Consider the following 20,323-nt stretch of genomic DNA (forward strand, 5'->3'; position numbering starts at 1 on the left):
CTCCGTGGTAAATATGGCACAGTTATGGTCTTATTCATCCTAACGGCAGCCTTATGATAGATGTATTACTGGTGCACTTTTAGAGTTGGGGAAACAAAGTCCCAGAAAGGATACGTCCTGCATCCAAGAGCTCAGCTGGAAAATGGTGACGTGGGGAATCAAGCCAAAGTGTCCAACTCCAGGTCTGACTCTCAGCCACCACCGTCGGGTACACAAGCAGGTGCCCTTACAATTTCCTCTAAAGCTCCTTCCTTCCCGGTGTTAGCTATTGATATTGATATAGCCCTTTACGCTATTGATATTGATATTGATATAGCCCTTTATGCCTATAAAGAACTTGGGGATTTTCAAAAAATGTTCGTGTGAAGTGACTTAATCCATTAGTTCAACGCACTTGTGTTAAACCTCTCTTGGCCACGGGGGGCTCACTTGGTGCCACTGAAGCCCCTACAAATCTCCTGTCAAGCCAACAGAGCCAAACCCAATATCCCCATTGGACAGAATTTACATTAAAACCAAAACTCAGGGGCACCTGGGTGGCTCCATTGGTGAAGGGTCGCCCTTCAGCTCAGGTCATGATCCTTCAGCAGGGAGCCTGTTTCTCCCTTTCCCCCTTGCTCATGCTCTCAGTCTCTCTCTCTCTCTCTCTCTCTCTCTCTCTCTCTCTCTCAATATGTCTCTCTCCCTCAAATAGATAAAATCTTTTTTTTAAGTTTTATTTATTTATTCATGAGTGACACAGAGAGAGGGTAGAGACACAGGCAGAGGGAGAAGCAGGCTCCCTGCAAGGACCCCGATGCAGGACTCCATCCCACGACCCTGGGATCACATCCTGAGCTGAAGGCAGACGCTCAACCACTGAGCCACCCAGGTGCCCCAAAAAATAAAATCTTAAAAGAAAATGAAACTCAGAGAATGTGGGCATCTTGATCAAAGCCACACAGCTAGAATTTGCAACCATAGATCTGAGACCCGGACGTCCGACTCCGCGTCTTTCATAAGCTCCAGACACAGACAGCAGCGGCCACGTCAACAAGGTGGGCTATGCTCTCCTGAGCATCTGTAATGTGCAGGAACCTGTTCTCCCTACTTTAAAAACATTCTTCTCCCCCAAAGAACTCTGTGAGTTAAGTTCTCTTTTTGCCCCTACTTTACAGAAAAGGAAACCAGCTCAGGGCAGTTCAGTAGCTAATAGGTTACCTTGTTAATGAGAAGTGGAGGCTCATCCAAACCCCACATCTCTGACCCAAAAGCTCATCCTTTTAACCTCCTCATGCTGCTGCCTCTCCAAAACAGTTAAATAAAAGATAAGCCTGCATCCCAGTAAGTGCCAAGCCAGGAAAGAGGCGATTTACCTCTTGCTCTCTTAGCCGGGACATTTTATTTCACCTCTGTGCTGCTCAGTTTTATTCAGTTGAAAAATGCACATAGTAGAGCCCGTGTCATGAGGATTTAGGAGGAGGAGATAAGAGTCGATGCGTGCTTTTTACACGGAAAATTTGCATTTGCAGGACCCTCGCTCTGGTCAAGAAGCCACTTGTGTTGCTGCTGTGCCTTTCCCTGCCCTCATTGGTGAGTCTATGCAAAGGGTGAAAGTAGCCCTAAGCCGTGTGTGAGTGTGCAAAGCCGCGCTGTCTGACTGCCTGCGGGAGGAGTCCGATGGCCTCAAATAATTGTCTCGAGACAACCGATTCAGGAGGAAGTCCATTGCAGGAGGCAAGAAAATTTCCTCAGCCTCGTCCTGCCAAGTCTTCAATTTACAGAAGCTCAGAATCAAAATAATGAGGAGCTAAGTAAGCATCGGGGCCCTTCCAGGCCGGTTCGCATGTGAACGCAGGCCAGCCACTCCCAGGAGGCTCAGCCTTCAGGGGAGAGGGGTCCTCGGTGGCGCCTGGGGGCAGCGAGGTGGCAGGAGCCACAGACGGCCTGGGGCCCCAGGGGGCTCAGGGTCCCAGCTCGGCCACTCTCTGGCTGGGTGACCTCCAGATATGGTCTGCACCTCTCTGGGCCCCCCCTGGGAGAGGGTGATGGTCTGCACCTCTCTGCCCACCCCCTGGGAGAGGGTGATCGGCACACCTTGATCTACCGAAGTCCCCAAACAGCACTTGGAGGTGGCACCCGAGGCTTCTGGGCCTGCCATCACCAATCGCACACCCTGGGGACTTCGACAACAGAAGGGCACGTGTTCTCACGGCTCAGGAGACAGGAGTCCAAGCTCGAGGCGCTGGCGGGGCGGGTTTCCCTGAGGCCTCCCTCCTCGGCTCGCAGATGGCCGTCTTCTCGCTGTGACCTCACGCGGCTCTGGCTCCGTGTACCTGTGCACCCCAAGGGCCGACTCCATCCAGTTTTCCTCCTCCTAGAAGGACACCCTTTGTCGGAATGGATCAGGGCCCCACCCGTATGCCTTTGTTTGACTTAGTCCTGTAAAGGGCCCCCCTCCACATCCGGTCACACCCTGAGGTCCTGGGAGGTTGACACATCGACGTGAATCTGGGCAATACATATACTGTGTCCTAAGACATGCAGTACTCTTATTGCCCCATCTTCCAGGTTGAAAACTGAGTCTTAGAGCTGCGGTGGGAGCTCAGCCATAATCACACAGCAGGGAGTCACAGCCGGGCCTTTCCCATCTCCACTGTCAGGCTTGTTCTTTACATTCCTGACACTGTCCCGAGCATAAAGGTGAATGGAACAAATATCCTAAATGATGTGGAAAGGGCTCTGATTTGAAGGGACCCGGACAACACTCCTTCTCCCCCGTGGTTGAACAGAGAGCCTAAACTACTACTGTTAGTACACTTGCAGGGACTCTGAGTTCACACGACAGTATCCTGGAGCAGTTACCAGAAGGCTTTCCTTGATTACTTCCATTGACAGGGAGCTCATTTCCACCCAAGATACAAGATCTTATGTCTTACCCCAGATACCCCTGAGAAACAATAGCGTTTAAGTCAGAAACTGACCAACAAAGCAGGTTCTCCTGCGTCAAGTCCCCACAACACATTAAACAGCCATACATTGTCATCTAGCAGGGGAGTGGGGCTCCAGCAGGGTTTTGCAGAATGGAGCACTGGGCTCCATTCACGCAAAAGCAAGTGCTCGAGCGCCGGAACCATGAAGGACAGAGCCCTGGCTTTGCCACTTGGTACGACCTTGGGAAAATCACTTGACCTTCCTGAACCTGAGATCTCTCACCTGTGGAATGGAGCCAGTGCCTCATCGGATGAAAAGACAAATAATATGACCTGAACGAGATGAAGAACACGGCAGAGAGGGGACAATTTCGCCTCCCCCAGCGCGCACGCCTCTCTCCCTCCCCACATCCCTGCTCAGCCAGGACCTCTCTCCCCACCTGGACCCGCGCCACAGTGCCTCTGCTCACACCCCCACGTGCACATGCACGGTAATCCGATCACTTTTCTACCTCTCCCTCCAATGCTATCTGCACGCTCTGTGGCTCTGCTCGCCGAGAACCACTTTAATCTCTCTATCGTAGGTACCTGGGCCGCAATTTGAATTAGAGAAAGTAAGGGCAAGCAGTTGGGATCCAGATGACAGGGATTCGAGGCAGGGTTTTATTTATTTATTTGTTTGTTTGTTTGTTTATTTGTTTACTTATTTTATCACGTAACAAGGACAGACATTTGAAATAGAGCTAGGAATAGTTTTTAAATTCCATCAATGGAGATGGGGAAAATTGATTTAGTGTCCAATTAAAAGCCCATATGTTCGAAGTTCTACCATTGACGGGGAAGCTTTACAGATATGTATTTAATGCATAATTCATGGGAAAGTCGTATGATTTATTTATGTTTATCCGTGAGGATGGGCTGAACAGGAGCTATTTTAAACAAATAGTTTTACCGCCTTGAAAACTAAAAGAGGCTCAATTTATACGTTCATATTTAAAGCACGACTGATGGCTGAGCATGATGTAGACTCAGCCCATCCACGTGCTCAGTGAGGAGAGAGTCATGATTCCCAGGAGCCCTGGGAATGACCCCGGAGGGCCCCAGGCCCACCGCGACGGGCACTGCAGGAGCCTCTTTCCAGGGAACACCGGGAGGAAGTCTCAGAAACAAGCAGACAAGCATGGAGGTTGGAGGTTAGACCTGCAAGTGGGGATGACAGTCACATCTGAACCCCCTAGGGCAGTGGTGAGGACAAACAGGATGATGTCATCGGTAAGTGTGGTGTGGGGCTTGGAGAGCTGACGGCCACCTGGCAGCGCCAGCAGCACCTCCTGTCCCCCCACCATTGCAGCATCATGGTCCAGAGCATGAAACATGTACCAGGACTTGAGCAAGTTCTGGACCCTGGACCAGTTAGTGAACTCCCCTCGGTGTCAGTTTACTCATCTGTCGAATGGGGTGATGACAGTGCCACGTCTCAGCCTGTGTGCAGGGATTATAATAATTGCATATGTCTTCATCTGGGTTCCCCAAAGGCAGTGTTATCACCCCCACTTCGCACAAGGCAAAGGACCTCACATCCCCGGCTCATGCCCATGGTTCTGACATAATTGCTGAGAGTGTCCTCATGTGCCCTGTGTCCCCGTCTAGATAACAAATCTTGTGATGATCCTTGAGAGGAAAATATTGGGGTGAGAGAAATAACTTGCCCCAAGTCACATAAGAGAGGCAGGGCTCATAGCTCACACCCGGCGCTCAGCTCCATTCTCTCCCCTTCCCACCACACTTGCCTGCCTCTCTATCTGCAGTTACCCTCTGTGTTCTTGGAAGAGGCTCTGGCGGGGCTCCGTGCCATGTGGGCCCCACGGGGGATGCATGAGGCTGTTCTCAGGACCGCTGGGTGTCCCGAGGGGTCACTGCTCCAAACCACATGGATGGGCTGGGTCAGGTCCACGTTATGCTCAGCATTTGTCACCCTTCGATGATGAATGTACAAATGAAGACAGGACCTGGGGGCAAATCCTTTATTTGGGGGGTGATGGCAAGCTTCGGAGGGGCAGCTAGGAAGTGAGGTTCGGCAGGGAGAAAACGAACGTGGAGTGCATTCTCACAAGACCTGTGATGGGTGACAGGGGCTCCTTCCCACTGGAGGCTGTCTGAAAAACACTTCAGCACGATTCCACGAAGCAGTAAGGAAGCTGGCCGCTTACCCACCCACCCCCATCCCTCACCCGTCTCAGATTGCTCCTGCACGTTCACTGTCTTGCATATTTGCCTGCTCAAGGCACAGGCCAAGGGTACCCAGTGGGCAGCCCAAGAGCACCTCCCAGTGTCAGAGGAAGCCATCCACATGCATGAGGACGGGGACCAGGCCGAGGCCGCTGGCCGCTGGCCTCTGCAACACCAGGTCAAGTGCTAGCATCTGTCGCACCAGCTGCCCCAATTCCCCCAAGAAGTACTTGCAACCTGCGCCACTGCTCTCAATACTCCCTGCACCAGGATCCATCCCACGGGATCCGGGAAGCGCGTGGTCTGAGATGACACTGAAGAGAAGAGCAGCTCTGGAAGGGCGAGGAGGAGCTTTGGAGCCTGTCCTGGGGGCGGCAGGAAGCTACTAAAGGGTTCCCAATCAGAAGTGGCCATACCTGATGAGCGCCTTCAGTCAGCCTGGCCGCAGCGCTGTGAACCACGCGTGCTGGCCCTAAAGCGTGGGCATCGTGGCCGAGGAGAAGCCTCTCTAAAGCAGAACTTCAAGCTGGGGCAGATTTGCCCAACTAACCCCTCCGGGACATCCGGCGGTGTCTGGAGATCTATTTGATCCACACAAGTATGACGGGGACTGCTACTGGCATCTAGTGGGTAGAGGCCAGGAATGCGGCTACATCTCCTGCAACGCACACGGCAGCCCTCGCCACAAAGAATGATTTGCCCAGAATGTCACCGAGTGCCAAGGATGAAATGTCCTGCTGTAAGGGAGTCTGCAGGAGAGCGGGACCTGGGGATGTGGCCTCCTGGTCAAGGAGGCCGAGGCCCAGCACCAGAAAGGATGCCACGCGAAGTCCCACAGGAGAAGATAGGAGGTGAGCATGGAATAGAGGTGAGCAAAGGTCACAGGGTCCCAGAAATGACAGCAGCTGTTGGCCATGACGCTCCAGAGAGAGGGCCACATGCTGGACGGGGGACAGCACAGGACGCGAACCACCCCATCTTGCTCTCGGTCCAGGAGAAGGCAGAGAGATTTCACCTGTTTCCTTTGTAGTGACTGCCTGGACCAGGGTCAAGGCTACCAGGCTGGAGACACGGTCTGTGGGCCATGCCTGCCATGGCAGCTGTGCCAGTCACCAGCTGTGCGTACTTGAGCAAAGTTCGTCTTTCCTTCTTTGGGCAAAGGGCAGGAGTGAGGGAGGGGACAGCAGGGATGACTTCGCCGAGAGGCCCCACAAAGTGCACGCACAGGGAAATGGTCCTTGGGAGCTGGGCTGTCAAATGTTGAGCTTCCCATGGTATGAACAACCCAGATACTCCCACCCCCTTAGATTCCAGAAAAACAGGAAGCAGTCGTGGGTCAAGCCGAGGAAGCGTGAAATAGTGTGTCTGCGTCTCTGCGTCTGTGTCCCGTGAGTTCAGTACTGAGGTGGCCCTAGCGTGCAATCGCATGGAAATGCCACCTCAGGAATGCCTGGGTGACTCAGCGGTTGAGCATCTGTCTTCAGCTCAGGGCATGATCCCAGAGTCCCAGGATCGAGTCCCACATCGGGCCCCCTGCATGGAGCCTGCTTCTCCCTCTGCTTGTGTCTCTGCCTCTGTGCGTCTCATGAATAAATAAAGTCTTAAAAAAAAAAGGGGGGGGGGAATGCCACCTGACTCCAAGTCTGGGAAAAACTGTTCAACTCCAGGACCTAACCGGGACCTCTGTCCATCTTTTCTCCTCCATTAACTTCCCCGCTGCATCTTTCCTCTTTCCTGGGCCATGACCTCCCCCTCCCGCTCGTCACTATATGCACCCTCAGCTCCCCTGGGAAGGAATCCGCTCCAGCGTCTTGCTCTCTAGCCTTGGATGGTCTGTTTGATCCTACATAAGAAATCATTTCCACTCACTCCTTAAGTTTAAAGAGTATGAATGAGAGAGAAGGACTGTTTTTTAATTGTTCGCAGGACTGATGCCGAATTCCTGCAAGTATGGCCCACAGACCACTTGTCTCCCCAGGCCCCAGGCTCTCCAGCGTGGTGTTCTCTGAGTGATTTGTCTCCGACCTCTGGGAATGTCCACGTCCCCTGCCCTTCCAGACCGCTTCCAGGTTCAGGATTTCCTGACATCATTCTGACCTCATTCATTCATTCCTTTAAAAAAAAAAAAAAAAGACCCCTCTTACAGAGCACCTGCTCCATTCCGACTCCATTCAGATTTTGAGATCAATCCAACTCTGTCCTTCCTCAAAGAACCTGCAGATGGGTGTGGGTTGGGAAGTCAAGAGAGATCCAGGGGCTGTAGAGGTCTGGGGCAAAGTCTCCCATGGGAGGCAACTCCGGGCTGGACCCAGCATGATCCGGGCTTATGTAAGTGAGAAGGAGCCAGGAGGAGGGAAGGGGGCTAGGCGGGGGGATGCGTAAAGGCTCTGGCACATGGAGAAACGTGGCACACTCTGCCTCTCCATCACTACAGAACTTTCACACATGGGAGACCCCAGAACACACACACACCCCACCCAACCCCCTGGCCGAAGGGTCAGGGAAGTGAAGCACCAGGAGACAAATGCATGGACAGTCCTATCTCTGTGCTTGGCTCCAGGCTTACCTTCCCAGGACCCAAACATCAGGAGCGTGAGTTTGGGCCTTCCAGTACCTTCTGCGGAAGAATTCATTCATTCCTTCATGCATGCATTCATTCATTTGTTCATTGGTTCATTTTCATCTAATAAATAAATGTTCACTGAGCTTCTCCTACGTACCGAGCCCCATGATAATTCTGGGGATAAAATGATAAACTCAACCCGCAAGGCATGTCCTCCTAGAGCTCACGGATGACAAGCCAGTCCTCAAGGCCAGGCCCCTGGGAGCTCCCAGGGGAGGGGACAAGGCAGCAGTTTTGAGGACAAGCTCCTAGTGGCTCTAAGGGACTCTTTTGTGTCTACTGAGGTTCCAGCAGCACATTCCTGCTGACCCAGTACTTTTTTCCAGGGAGGCTTGCAGGCTGCCCCAATGGGCCAAGAATGAGGTACAAAGCCTGCTGTAGGGGCCTCAAGGTGTCCTGTATAAATTCAAAGCATTCAGCTCAGGGCCTTGCTCCAGGGTTCACAGAGTTCCCGCTGGAAATCAACCGCCAAGTCCCAGGCAGCACAGGCCTTGTGAGGCTGCAGGGCAAAACCGCCCCAAGGAAAACCAAACAGCACCTTCTGGTAGGTTGCAGGAACACGGTTGTCTCCAGAGGAGCATAAACCAGGGGCTGGTTCAGATGCAAACTGGCTTTGTGGAAACCTCTGCTTCCTTCCGGCTTTCTCCTTCAAAGGCAAGCCCGGTTCCTTTGTTTGCAGACTCCAGGCTCTTTCAGGGCACAAATTTACTGTCAGCTCCTCGGTGATTAGAGGTTTTGCAAAGGCCAGCAAACTTTCCGAGGATTATTATTTCCTCTGAATCTCCCCGACCTCAGGGCTGCTTGGAATTCACCTTTATCCATTAGCGTCTTCACAGACACTCTTGGTAGCAGAATAATCATCATAATCATAACAATATCATCAACCACCATTAATTGAGACACTAGTATGTGCCATGCTCTATGCCAATCCTGTAGAGTTCTTCAATGCATCAGAGTCCCCCCCTTACCCCTTGAGGTTGGTACTTGTAGCAGATGCTGTGGTGCCCCCCCATCTTCAGGGCCGAGGCCCTCATTGCTCCTGCTCCTAGGAGTATCGCTGGCTGACAACTCCGCCAAATTTCCCAGGAATTATACCCTCCAGGTGGAAGGGACCAGGCTCCCAAGGTCACACATTTCCTCCCTGGGCGGGAGGCCAACCTAAACCCAGTGCCTGGCCCTGCCTTTCTGGCTCCAGGAGGGAGGACAACTCTGCAGGGTGTCCCAGCTCCAGGTAGCCGGTGACAGTGGCATTGTGACAGGCTGAGGTTTCAGTCTCAACTGCCTAACAGTTAAGCTCCTCCGTCTGCTCCATCAACTTCCCTTACTCCTTGGCAACTATAGACCTCTAGAACGTTCTCCAGTAAACCTGCATGCAAATCCCCACCTCAGAGTCTTTCCCAGGGAACCTGATCCACCGCAGTAGATTTCATTGCATCTATTCCGCACAACCAAATAAAACAGAAGCTCAGAGAGTCGGTGTGATTTGTTCAAGGCCACACAGCCAGGAAGTGCGAGGTGGGTGAGGAGAGGACCTGGTCTCCAACTTCAAAGTTCCTTCAAAGTAGTCCATCCTCTCACCTCTCACGTTCCTTTCCCCTCTTTATTCTAGGAAATGCTGGTTCAGACACCTCTGGGCCCCTCCAATGAATCACTCACTCTATCCCTTTTCCTACACTGCTGGGAAGAGCTGCTAGCACAGGACAGGGATGCCTTTTCTAAGTCTCCTGGTGTCAGGTTATCAAGACAGAAGCTCGGCAGACAGAAAATAAGGTCAAAATCCGTTTGAAAATGCTCTGCAACCCTCAGGGGCAAAATAGTCACAAACATTTTATTATTTCCAAATCAAACTGAATCCAACTCTGAGCTCCCATTTGCTGAGGCAGCAAGAAGTGAACTTTCTAGGTGTTTGACCATCTCTCCTCCATGGGAAATTCTCCCCACCCCCCCCCCTTACCTGATTCCTGGAAAACCAAGGAGGGGCAGGGACCTGCCACAGATGTGGGCTTTGGGATCTGCACTGCTCTTTCTGCTCTAAGACCCCCTGCTGAACCTGGTTCTCTGCAATCCCTGGATTCTGAAGCCCTGATGGGCTTCCAGTAGCAATGGCCAGGGGTGTCCTCTTCCAGGACCACCAGCCCAGCCACACAGGATCTCAACCCTGCTTGCAGTTTTCACCTCTGCCCAGATATCCAGAGGGTCACTGGTCTTCACCAGCTATGCAGTTCCCCTCAAATCTGCCCCCTTGATCAGCCAGGGGCCCCACAACAGTCCCCAGCCACTGGAGCCACTTTCATCTCTTCCATTTCTGGAGACTCTCTTTTTCTGAAAGCCCTCCTCCATCACCACAGAAGGAGGTAGAAGTAACAAATAAAGTCTTGCCCATTCTTTCCAGGAGTTCCCAGGCTTCTCAAAGAAGCCCCATGTTTCATCATTCAAAGTCTTGGCTTGGTTGGCGTAGTAGTGTCCTGGGGCCGTTATCACAAATGACCACAAACTTAGTGGCTTAAAACACCACACATGTATGATCTTACAGTTCTGGTGGGTTCCATCCCAAATCATTAGTTCAGATTATCTTGCCACCTAGCTTTATCAGGTAGAAGCTGATATTTTCTCTGCAAAATCCCTTGCTGAGAAGTGCATCAAAGTGTCTAGTGAGACAGCAAGTCTTCTTGTGTCAGTCTGGCCACCACCTGTCATTCCAAATCCACACCTCAGTACTTCCCATTCTGCAGGAGCCACCACCAGCCTCCCACCTAGGTCCCCAGGGGCTAGGATCTGCTTGTGTGTCCCTCAGGATCTCCACAGCGGTATCTGGTCTGTGCCCCTGGTCCTGAGCTCATGGTCATCACAGCAGCAAATGTTCAGAAGAGACACTGAAGAGAGTCTAGTTCTGGAGTGTACGGGAGCCACGGGCCACCCGTGGCTATCAAGCCCTGGAAGTGTGGCTTTTCCAAACAGAGATGGGCTTCGAGTATCAAAGACACACCAGATTTTGAAGGTTTAGTACAAACAGGAATGAAGGATCATTAAAAAAAAGACATGGAGGAACCTTAAATGCACATCACTAAGTGAAAGAAGCCAGTCTGAAAAGGCTACGTACTGATTCTAACTATAGGACATTCTGGAAAAGGCAAAACTTCGGAAAGAATAAAAATATCAGTGGTTGCCGGGGTGAAGGGAGAGATAAATAGGTGAAGCACGAGGATTTTCAAGACAGTGAGACTACTCCGTATGGTCCTGTGATGCTGGACACATGTCATTTTACATCCATCCCATAAGATAGACCACAACCCATAGGATGCACAACACCAAGAATGAATCTAGGGTAAATTATGGACTTTGGGTGGCCGTGATGTGTCCACGTAGGTTCATCCATTGTAACGAATGTCCCACGCTGGTGGAGGATGTTCATAGTGGGAGACGCTGTGCCTGTGTGGGGGCAAGCGGTGCATGAGGAATTTCCATATCTTCTCCTCAATAATCCTGTGAAACCAAAACCACTCTAAAATATAATGTCTATTTTAAAAAAAAAAAGGATTTATTTATTTGAGAGAAAGCATGAATGGGTGGAGGGGCAGAGGGAGGAATCTTCAAGCAGACTTCCCACTGAGCGCAGAGCCCGTCCCAGCGGGGCTCGATCTCACGATCCATGAGATCATGAGCTGAGCCGAAACCAAGACTTGGACGCTCAACCGACTGCGCCACCCAAGCGCCCAAAAAATAATGTCTATTTTTAAAATGCTATAAAAAAGAGAATGAAAGATAATGTTTTTATGTCAGTTTCATGTGGCGATGATAATATTTTGGCTATATTAAGCTAAATAAAACACATTACTTAAATTTTTATGTCGTCTGTTTCTTTTTACATTTTTCGTGTGTCTAAGAGAATTTTAAAGTCATATAAAATTATGTAATTCTATAATTACGTAAAATTGTATTTGTGGCTCACTTTATATTTCTGTTTGACAGCGTTGGTCTGATCAATCGGTTTCCACAGAGCTGTCTTCCTCCATCGGCCCTCCAGAGTTCTGGCTGCTTCACTGCTCTGTAACCCATGTTACATGTAAACCATGCTTGCTGGATGGATGGGAGACCAGTCAAATGGGTGAGCACTCGACCAGGCTGGGAGTGGCTCTCTGGTGCTACAGCCGCCATGCTCTCTCGTCTGAACCTTGGTCCTCATCTCATGCCCTCTCTGTGAAAACAGCATGCTGCACACCAGGGGGGCAGGGGCTATTTTGACATCATCCTGAGCACCATCCTGGAAACGTGTCCCCTGTTGCTCAGCCCAGGGAACTTCTAGGGAACACTATAGACATCCCCCTACCTCCAGCAAAGCAGTGCCCGATATATAGTCCCTGAGTGCTCAATATTTCATTGATGGACCTTTTCACTCTCCTTACATTTTTGAAACGTAATCATGCAGGAATTCACATCCCCACTTATAGACGAAGGGCCTGGGAAGAGAAATGTCAAGGAGCTTGCTGAAAGGTCACAGAGGATATTTGCTTTCGCAGCTCCCATTCCCAAGCCAGAAGCACAAGCAGTCAGACACCTTCGCTCAAGCAGAGAGAAGGTGGAGTGCCGTCAAGCCAAGGTTTGTTTTGCTTTATTATTTTTTGCTTTACTTCCTCTTTCTGATTATAAAAGTAATACATCATCATTATAGGAAGTTTGAAAGGCAATGAAAAATGTAAGGAAGCCAGACAACATTCGCCTTGCAATCCCGCCATTCAGTGGCAGTCAAATAACAGCCTGCTACCTTTCAGGCGTCGTATTCAGGACTCTTTACATAATGTAGACTGTCACAGTTCCTCCACCTTACTTTTTTCTTCCAATATTACAGCATAAATATTTACAGTATCATTTAAAATTCTTCATGGGACAAGGTAAATGCCATATGCTGCATGACAGGGCCTTGCTCTGCCTTGTTATGGATAAATCTTTGTTCCATCTTGTGCTATTTCCAGAATAGAGACCAAGAATTGGAGTTTCTGAGTCCAAGGGCAAGAATATATGTGAGGCCCTTGATTCACCCAGAAAGACTTGAAAGGAAAGAAATGGTCTTACCAAAATCGACCCAGTGGTCACACTTCCATTACCCAGTCTCCATCCCTAGGGGGAGGCCAGGGACCCTGAGGAAATGAGTAAGAACCCACTAATTTTGCCTTTTCACAGGCCACACAAAGATCTCCTGGATCATTGGGCTCAGAGCAGATCACTCTGAGAGAGAAGTGTGGAGGGCACATCCTCTCAGCCTCAGAGTGGGGAACTTGTGAGAGAAGTCAGAACTTCCTTTTGTTGCAGGAAATGGGGCTGAAACTAAACTTACATCATCTACCAGAGAATAGAATTTATTGGTCCATGTGTCTTGGGAAGGATACTTTGGAAAGAATTGAAAGCAGAGCTACAGAGATGAGGCCCTCAGACAATGGGATTGGCCTGGACTTGACACTGTCAGAACCTTCTCTCTCTCTCTCTCTCCTCATCAATGTATTACTTCCCTCTTCTCTCCTCATCTTCATTACCTATACAGACTGGTCTTCTCTACATGGTTGGGAAAAAGGTAACTGCCGGCAGCTACAACTCACATCCTCCCTTTGTATTTCCAGCCCAGAGCAAGAGTGTCTTTCCTCCAGCATCTATACATCAATTCCAGGGAAGAATGCTCATTAGCTCTGCTAAGGCCACATGCTCACCCATTGAGCCAATTACTAATGCCTGAGGAATAGAGCCCAGTGACTGGTCAGACCTGAGGCATATGTCAATCCCATTGGCCTGATCTATTATCAGATGAAGAGAGACACAAAATCTTGCCAGTCTTTTTTAACCGCAGCTACTTCACACGTTCATTTGTACCTACAGTGTCCAAGAACATCGGCTTATAAAAGCAAGAGCACAGACATTTGATGAGAATTGTCCGAGCTAGAAGTCATTCCTTCAGGTAAGTATGAGTTTCGCTTTTAAAAACGAGAAGATGATAGAAACACAACCGATAAACATCGGGCCACCCACCTTTGATTGATTCCCAACAGATACCACGTAATTATGTTATTTACCTGGAGATCACACATGCCAGATGACAAATGTTTCTCTGCAATTACCTGATTTTGTGTTGCCTGATTTAGATGTTCAAGTTGCCAGGAAAGAGCACTTATCCATAAATATAAAATTACCTATGTATGTTATCTGGTTACAAGACAATCAGTAAACAGGGTATTTAAGAAAAGTGTACAGTAATTACTAAGGCGTGCTGTCTGGGGGTATGTTACCTATGGAGGTGATGATGTAGCTGAACACGGGTTTCTATTTAAGTGCCATTCATCTGTAGATACGAAGATAGTCTGCAGCTTTTAATTAAGTCACAGAATTTCTCAGCTTTACTGTGCATTAGGTGGAAGGCAGTTTTAGTCATTTCTCTTTTACAGTGGGGTGAACAGAGGCTTCTTTCTCTGGCACAGAACCTAGAAAGAAGGGTTATGAAATCCTCAATAGAATTTTCCACGTCCTTTATATCTGCCTTCTATGTAAAATGCAATAACTTTTCTAAACATAAAACTTTGCTTAGAGTTGACCTCAGAACTGAGATGGAACAGTGGAACAGACGGAAACTTATGTGCTTCGAGCATCTACTGTGTGTTGGGTGTGGTGCAAAGCACGTCCCACATTTCCTCTCGTTGTGACCACCCTGCCTTTTATGGAGGCTCCAAGGGCTGAACTTTGTATGGCCAAGGTCACACACCTTGGGAGCGGCAGAGCTGGGATTTGCAAGCAAGCCCATTGGTCTCCATGGCCCACGTTCTAGCTGCCACAGTGTGGGTTCGTGGGCTGGCAGCTGAAAGGGATGGAAGCCAAAGTTTTCTTCTGCTGGGTTCCGTGATGCCAAGTTTTGCGGCTTTACTCATAAATGGCCCAAAAATAGCATCTGGTGAATCAGGGCTCATGGGAACCAAGTGCTGCTGGATAGTTCTGTCATCTGTTGGATTTTGCAAGACAAAACCTGTAGGAGCTATCTCATTTGCTATAGACATTATTCCTTCCCTTGAGGATGGCAGGCAGCAGAGCTCAGCACGTGGGCCAGAGTCTGCAGAGTACAGATTTTGGACTTAAATCACCCAGACTCCACTATTCTCCAGCTGCAGCTCTAGCTGGAGATATAGGCAAGTAATTTCTTCTCTCTGAGCCCCCAAACTCTCACCTGTAAAATGAAGTCACATAGGTTACTCACCTCACATTACTTCTCTGAGATGACTACCTGAATTTTATTTATGTATATTATATACTTGGACCAGAGCACAAAAATTGGATATTTCTGCCTTCTTCATACCCAGTTAGTTCGAAACGTCTGAAATGGATTAATTCACCCATTCAACAACTATTTGTAGGGTGCCAGCCAGGTGTTAGACACTGTGCTAAGCTTATATATCAGTGGACAAACAGATGCAGTCCTTCCTTCCTGGAGCTTACAACCTACCTGGCAAGGGAGATGTGAGGGTTAGAAATATTTGGGGCTTTAACTGATAATTCTTTAAAGTCCCACACTGACTTAAACCACAAGTGCGTTTGTGGCTCCCAAAATAAGAAGTCCGTAATAAGGAGATCTAGATTTGGTCAAACAGTTCGGTTAATCATGAGAGCCCCTGGATCTTCCTGACTTATTTTATTGTCATTGTGAGAATGAGCTTTTGCCTCATGGTCATAAGATGGCTGCCCCAGTTCCAAGTATCACATCCCCACATGGCAGCCTTCCAAAAATAAGGAATCTTTCATTTACAAAGGAGAAAAAAATCTTTGCCAGAATCTCCTAGTAGACCTCTCCTTAGATACCCTTGGTCAGAACTGAGACGTGCCCACCCCTAACCCAATCTCAGGCAAAGTGAAAAGAAGTTTCCACAAATAATTTGAACCAACTGAGGCTCATCTCCTGAGGCTGAACACATTGCCTCCCCCTTTAACAACAACGACAAAGATGGGGGAATGTGTGCTGGGCAAAATGCCCAACAGGATCTGCCGCAATAGACAGGGGAGACTCCTCAGATGCTGGGTTGCGTATGAAGCAACCACTTGCAGATACTGAGAAACAGACCGGCTGAGGTCCAAGTGCCCAGTAAGGAAAGGAACCCAGAATACATACCTGGTAAAGAATCAGAGGTAGCCAGACAGAAGCAGAGAAATAACACGTGGAATCTCAAACTCAAATCCCTACAAATGCCAAGTTGGTCAAAAAATTGTAATAATCAGTTACTGCCACTGGGAATTCTGGCCAGGGGCTGTTGTTGCTGCTAGATTTTCAAGAGAAGTCAGAAATCCAGATTTCTAAAGGAAATCTCCTGAATGGTTTTTTTTGTTTTTGTTTTTTGTTTTTTGTTTTTTTAGTTTTTTAGATTTTAAGGATTTTATTTATTTATTCATGGTAGACACAGAGAGAGGCAGAGACCTAGGCAGAGAGAGAAGCAGGCTCCCTGCGGGGAGCCAGATGCAGGACTCAATCCCAGGACCCCCGGGGTCACAAGCTGAGCTGAAGGCAGATGCTCAACCACTGAGCCACCCAGGTGCCCCGAAATCTCCCAAATGTTCAGTGTCGGTCATGAAACAAAAACATGATTAATAGAATGGTGTCCCAAACAAAAGAGCTGCGGGCTCAATTTCCTGTGTGACCTCTAGGTTGCAGCCCTTGGGGCAATCTTGTCTCATCTGGAAGGTTCTCACAGCAAAGCTGGGTGTGCGTGTGCGTTGGTTCCCACCTCCTTACATCTTAAATGCCCCATCCCATTCCTGGCCCATGGTGATGGCCTGAGGTCATATGCTTCTGCTCTTCCTAGCACCTTCCAGCCGTAGATCCACACCCTTAGTTCTGGATCATCTTTATCCTGATATCCAGACAGATCAAGAGGCAAATCCTGGAGGCCAATCAAGAGAAACTCTTAAAACACAATAGGGGTATTTTTTAACTGTGTTCATCATTCAGTTAACAAATAACCGACGCAGAGGCTACTGTGTCCCAAGCACTGTCCCAGGAGCTGGAGATAGAGTGAAATGCAGACAGATGGTCCCTGCTTTGGCAGAGTTTCCCTTCCGCCTTTGGGGTCCCCTGCCTCAGCTCCACTCCACCTCAGAACCCCCAGGGCCTGGTTGTCTCCTTGCTATCCCACCATCACTTCCTCAGGCAGCTTCCCTGGGTGAACTCCCCACCCTTCCATGCTTCTCCTCCTACCTGGGAAGCACAAGGTGAACATTTAGGCAGGAAGAGAATATTCTTTCCATCACCATCAAGACTCGTGGGTGATGCCAAGCCATAGATGCCATTATTATTCTCAAAAGGCACCCCAGCAGGGCTCTGGGAGGAGACACAGTGTGAGTGCACCCCATACCAGCACTGCGAGAGCCCAGGGCCAAGTGTGAAACCTAGTACCCGCTCCCAGTTCTGTAGACAGCAGCTGACCGGGGCTTTGCATCTCACCCGTGGCCTCTCCAACTCAGCCAAGACTGAACCCAGTGGATTTCAACATTGGCTGCACATTGCAATCCCTAACCCTTGCCCCCCACCCATGCTAATTAAATCAAAACCCCTGAGGGTTGGGCCCGGGCACCAGCATTGTATAGAAGCTCCCCAGATTGAGAGCCATGCTGCCAACAGAAGAGAATGAGCCTGTAAATGAAGCAGAAGCTCATGGTCTGGTGGCTTCCCCTTCACCAAGTGCAACCACAGAATTTCAGCCACAGACTAGAATACCAACCGATTAACCTCGTTAGACTCAGTTTCACCTTCTGTAAAATGGGACAGTAATAAACAATAGCTACCTTGCCAGATTAAATGCGAATGGTGAATGTGAATGTCTTGACAGGGGGTAAACGCTATTATTCATCACTTGCTCTCTCCACAGGAAATCATGTACCAGGTAAGACCAGTCCTGACTCCACATGGCTCGGGTGTGAGTTCCAGGTTGTGGGTGTGAGCGTGTGTGTGAGTGTGTTAGTGGTCTTCTGTCCCTGCCTCCCTCCGTGACACTGCTCAAAGAACATCTCATCCAGTCCTGTCACCGGGAGAGGTCTGCTAACTTGGAGGATGCTCATGATTCAACAGGACTGCTGAGATATTGGGCAGAATTAGGAATACCTCTGGCCTTCCATTCGAAAACTCTTTCTAGAATGCAATCATGCTGTCCTTAAAGTGGAAAGTGAAGGAAACCGCAGCTCAGTGATTTTGTGTCACAACTACCTTCTAGAAGAATGAATGGCTTTGTCACCTCTGAGCAGAAATAAGAGGAACCAGTCCTCTCCCAGAGTGTCCCGCTGGAGCTGACAGTTCTTAGCCAGCAAGGTTTCCACAAGCATGTGTGGAGTGACATGTTTGAGGACCGATGTCATCACTAAAGACCTGGTGAGAGGACATTCAAAAAGAAACTCTGGAAAAGGAATAAAAAGAAGAAAAGACAAATTAACAGCTTTCTGCACCTCCTGCTGCCTCCTTATGCCACCTCTGTGACACCTTGGTCAATTAGGAGAAAAATTAGAATCTCAGATTGGCATTCCAGAATCCCCACCGCCTAGAGGCAGGGGGTCCGTATCCCAGAGGATGCCGCGGGTGGTGAGAAGCAAACAGCTTCAATAAGGGAGACAGATGAGCTTGGGTTTCAGCCTGAGCTTATCCAGGGACTGCGCCAACCACTGAATCTCTCTAGACCAGGACTCCCTTCTAGAGAACGGGGCTAGGGATAAATCATACCTACATGCCTGGATCAAATGAGATGAAGAATCTAGAGGCCTTGACTGCCATTCATTGCTCATCTGTTCATTCATTTGATGAATAAAGATTGAAGGCTGACTCCACATGCAGCTCGGGCTCGCAGCCATGAACAAAACGTGGTGGAGGGAAAAAGGAACCCTGGTGCGCTGCTGGCGGGAATGTAAATTGGTGCAGCCACTGTGGGAGACAGTATGGAGGTTCTTCAAAAAATTAAAAATAGGGGCTCCCTGAGTGGCTCAGCGGCTTAGCACCTACCTGCCTTTGGCCCGGGGCGTGATCCTGGAGTCCCTGGATCGAGTCCCACATTGGGGTCCCTGCATGGAACCTGCTTCTCCCTTTGCCTCTGTTTCTGCCTCTCTCTCTCTCTCTCTCTCTCTCTCTCTGTCTCTGATGAATAAATAAATAAATAATTTTTTAAAATTAAAAATAGAAGTACCTAAAGCAACATAAACAAAAACACTGATTTGCAAAGGTATATGCACCCCTATGTTAATTATAGTGTGATTTGCAATAGCCAAGATATGGAAGCCGCCCAAGGGTCCACCAACAGATGAATGGATAAGGAAAATGTGATATATATGTGTGTCCGTGTGTGTGTATGTGTGTATATATTAGAATATTATGCAGCCATAAAAAGTATGCAATGTGCCATTGGAGACAGCATGGATGGACCCAGAGGGTGTTATACTAAGTAAACTAAGTCAAACCAAGAAAGACAAATGCCCATACAATTCCACTCATAAGTGGAACCTGAAAAAGTGAATAAACAAAAGGCAGAGTCAGACCTATCAATACAGAGAACAAACTGATGGTAGCCAGACGGGAGAGGAGCGCGGGGAGATGGGGAAAATGGGTGAAGGGGAGGCCGAGATATAGGCTTTCAGTTAAAGAGTGAGTAAATCACAGAAATGAAAGGCACAAGGTGGAGAATATGGTCCGTGACGTTGTGACCATGATGTAATGGGATGGATGGGACTATGCTTGTGGTGAACATAGCCCACGGTGTAAACTCAAAACTCCTCGAATCACTAAGCTGGACACCTATACTCAAATAAAAGACAGACATACAGACAGACGCAGCTGAGGGGGGAAGGATTTAGCGAGATTGGCAGGGAAGGCGTCACTGGGGAGGTGGAGGTGTCTGCGCAGAGGGATCAGCAAGGGTGCAGAAGAGGGAAAGGAACAGGAGAGTGTGCAGCAGTGCAGAGGCCAGAGTGTCCTGATTGGGGCAGATGAGGCAGGAGGCCTGCAGAGAGCGAACAGTGGGTCCTGTGAGGCCGGCTGGGACTTTATAATAAGTAACCCCGATTTGGGGTTTACTCTTGAGTCCAGAGCCATCTTTATACCTACAGGTCCAGATAGACAATTAGATAGGTTATTTTTCTAGCTTCGTCACGAGCTTCCTGAAATCCAACCTTAATAAGCCAGCCTTTAGAAAACTAACATTCATCAACAGACCAGCCTCTGTCTGAACCTAACACTCTATTCTTTTTTTTTTTTTAAGATTTTATTTATTTATTCATGAGAGACACACACACAGAGAGAGAGAGAGAGAGGCAGAGACACAGACAGAGGGAGAAGCAGGCTCCATGCAGGGAGCCCAACGTGGGACTCGATCCCGGGTCTCCAGGATCACGCCCTGGGCTGAAGGCAGGCTCTCAACCGCTGAGCCACCCAGGGGTCCCCTAACACTTTATTCTTGCCTGAGTGCTAGGTTTGGGGTGGGACATTAGGATGGTCTTCTGCGAGCGTTAATCTCCCTAGACCTCCCCGCAGAAAATTCCAAGTTCTCAGATATCCCAGTCACACCTG

This window comes from Vulpes vulpes, chromosome 3 (assembly GCF_048418805.1).
Source record: "Vulpes vulpes isolate BD-2025 chromosome 3, VulVul3, whole genome shotgun sequence".
In the NCBI taxonomy this organism is placed as follows: domain Eukaryota; kingdom Metazoa; phylum Chordata; class Mammalia; order Carnivora; family Canidae; genus Vulpes; species Vulpes vulpes.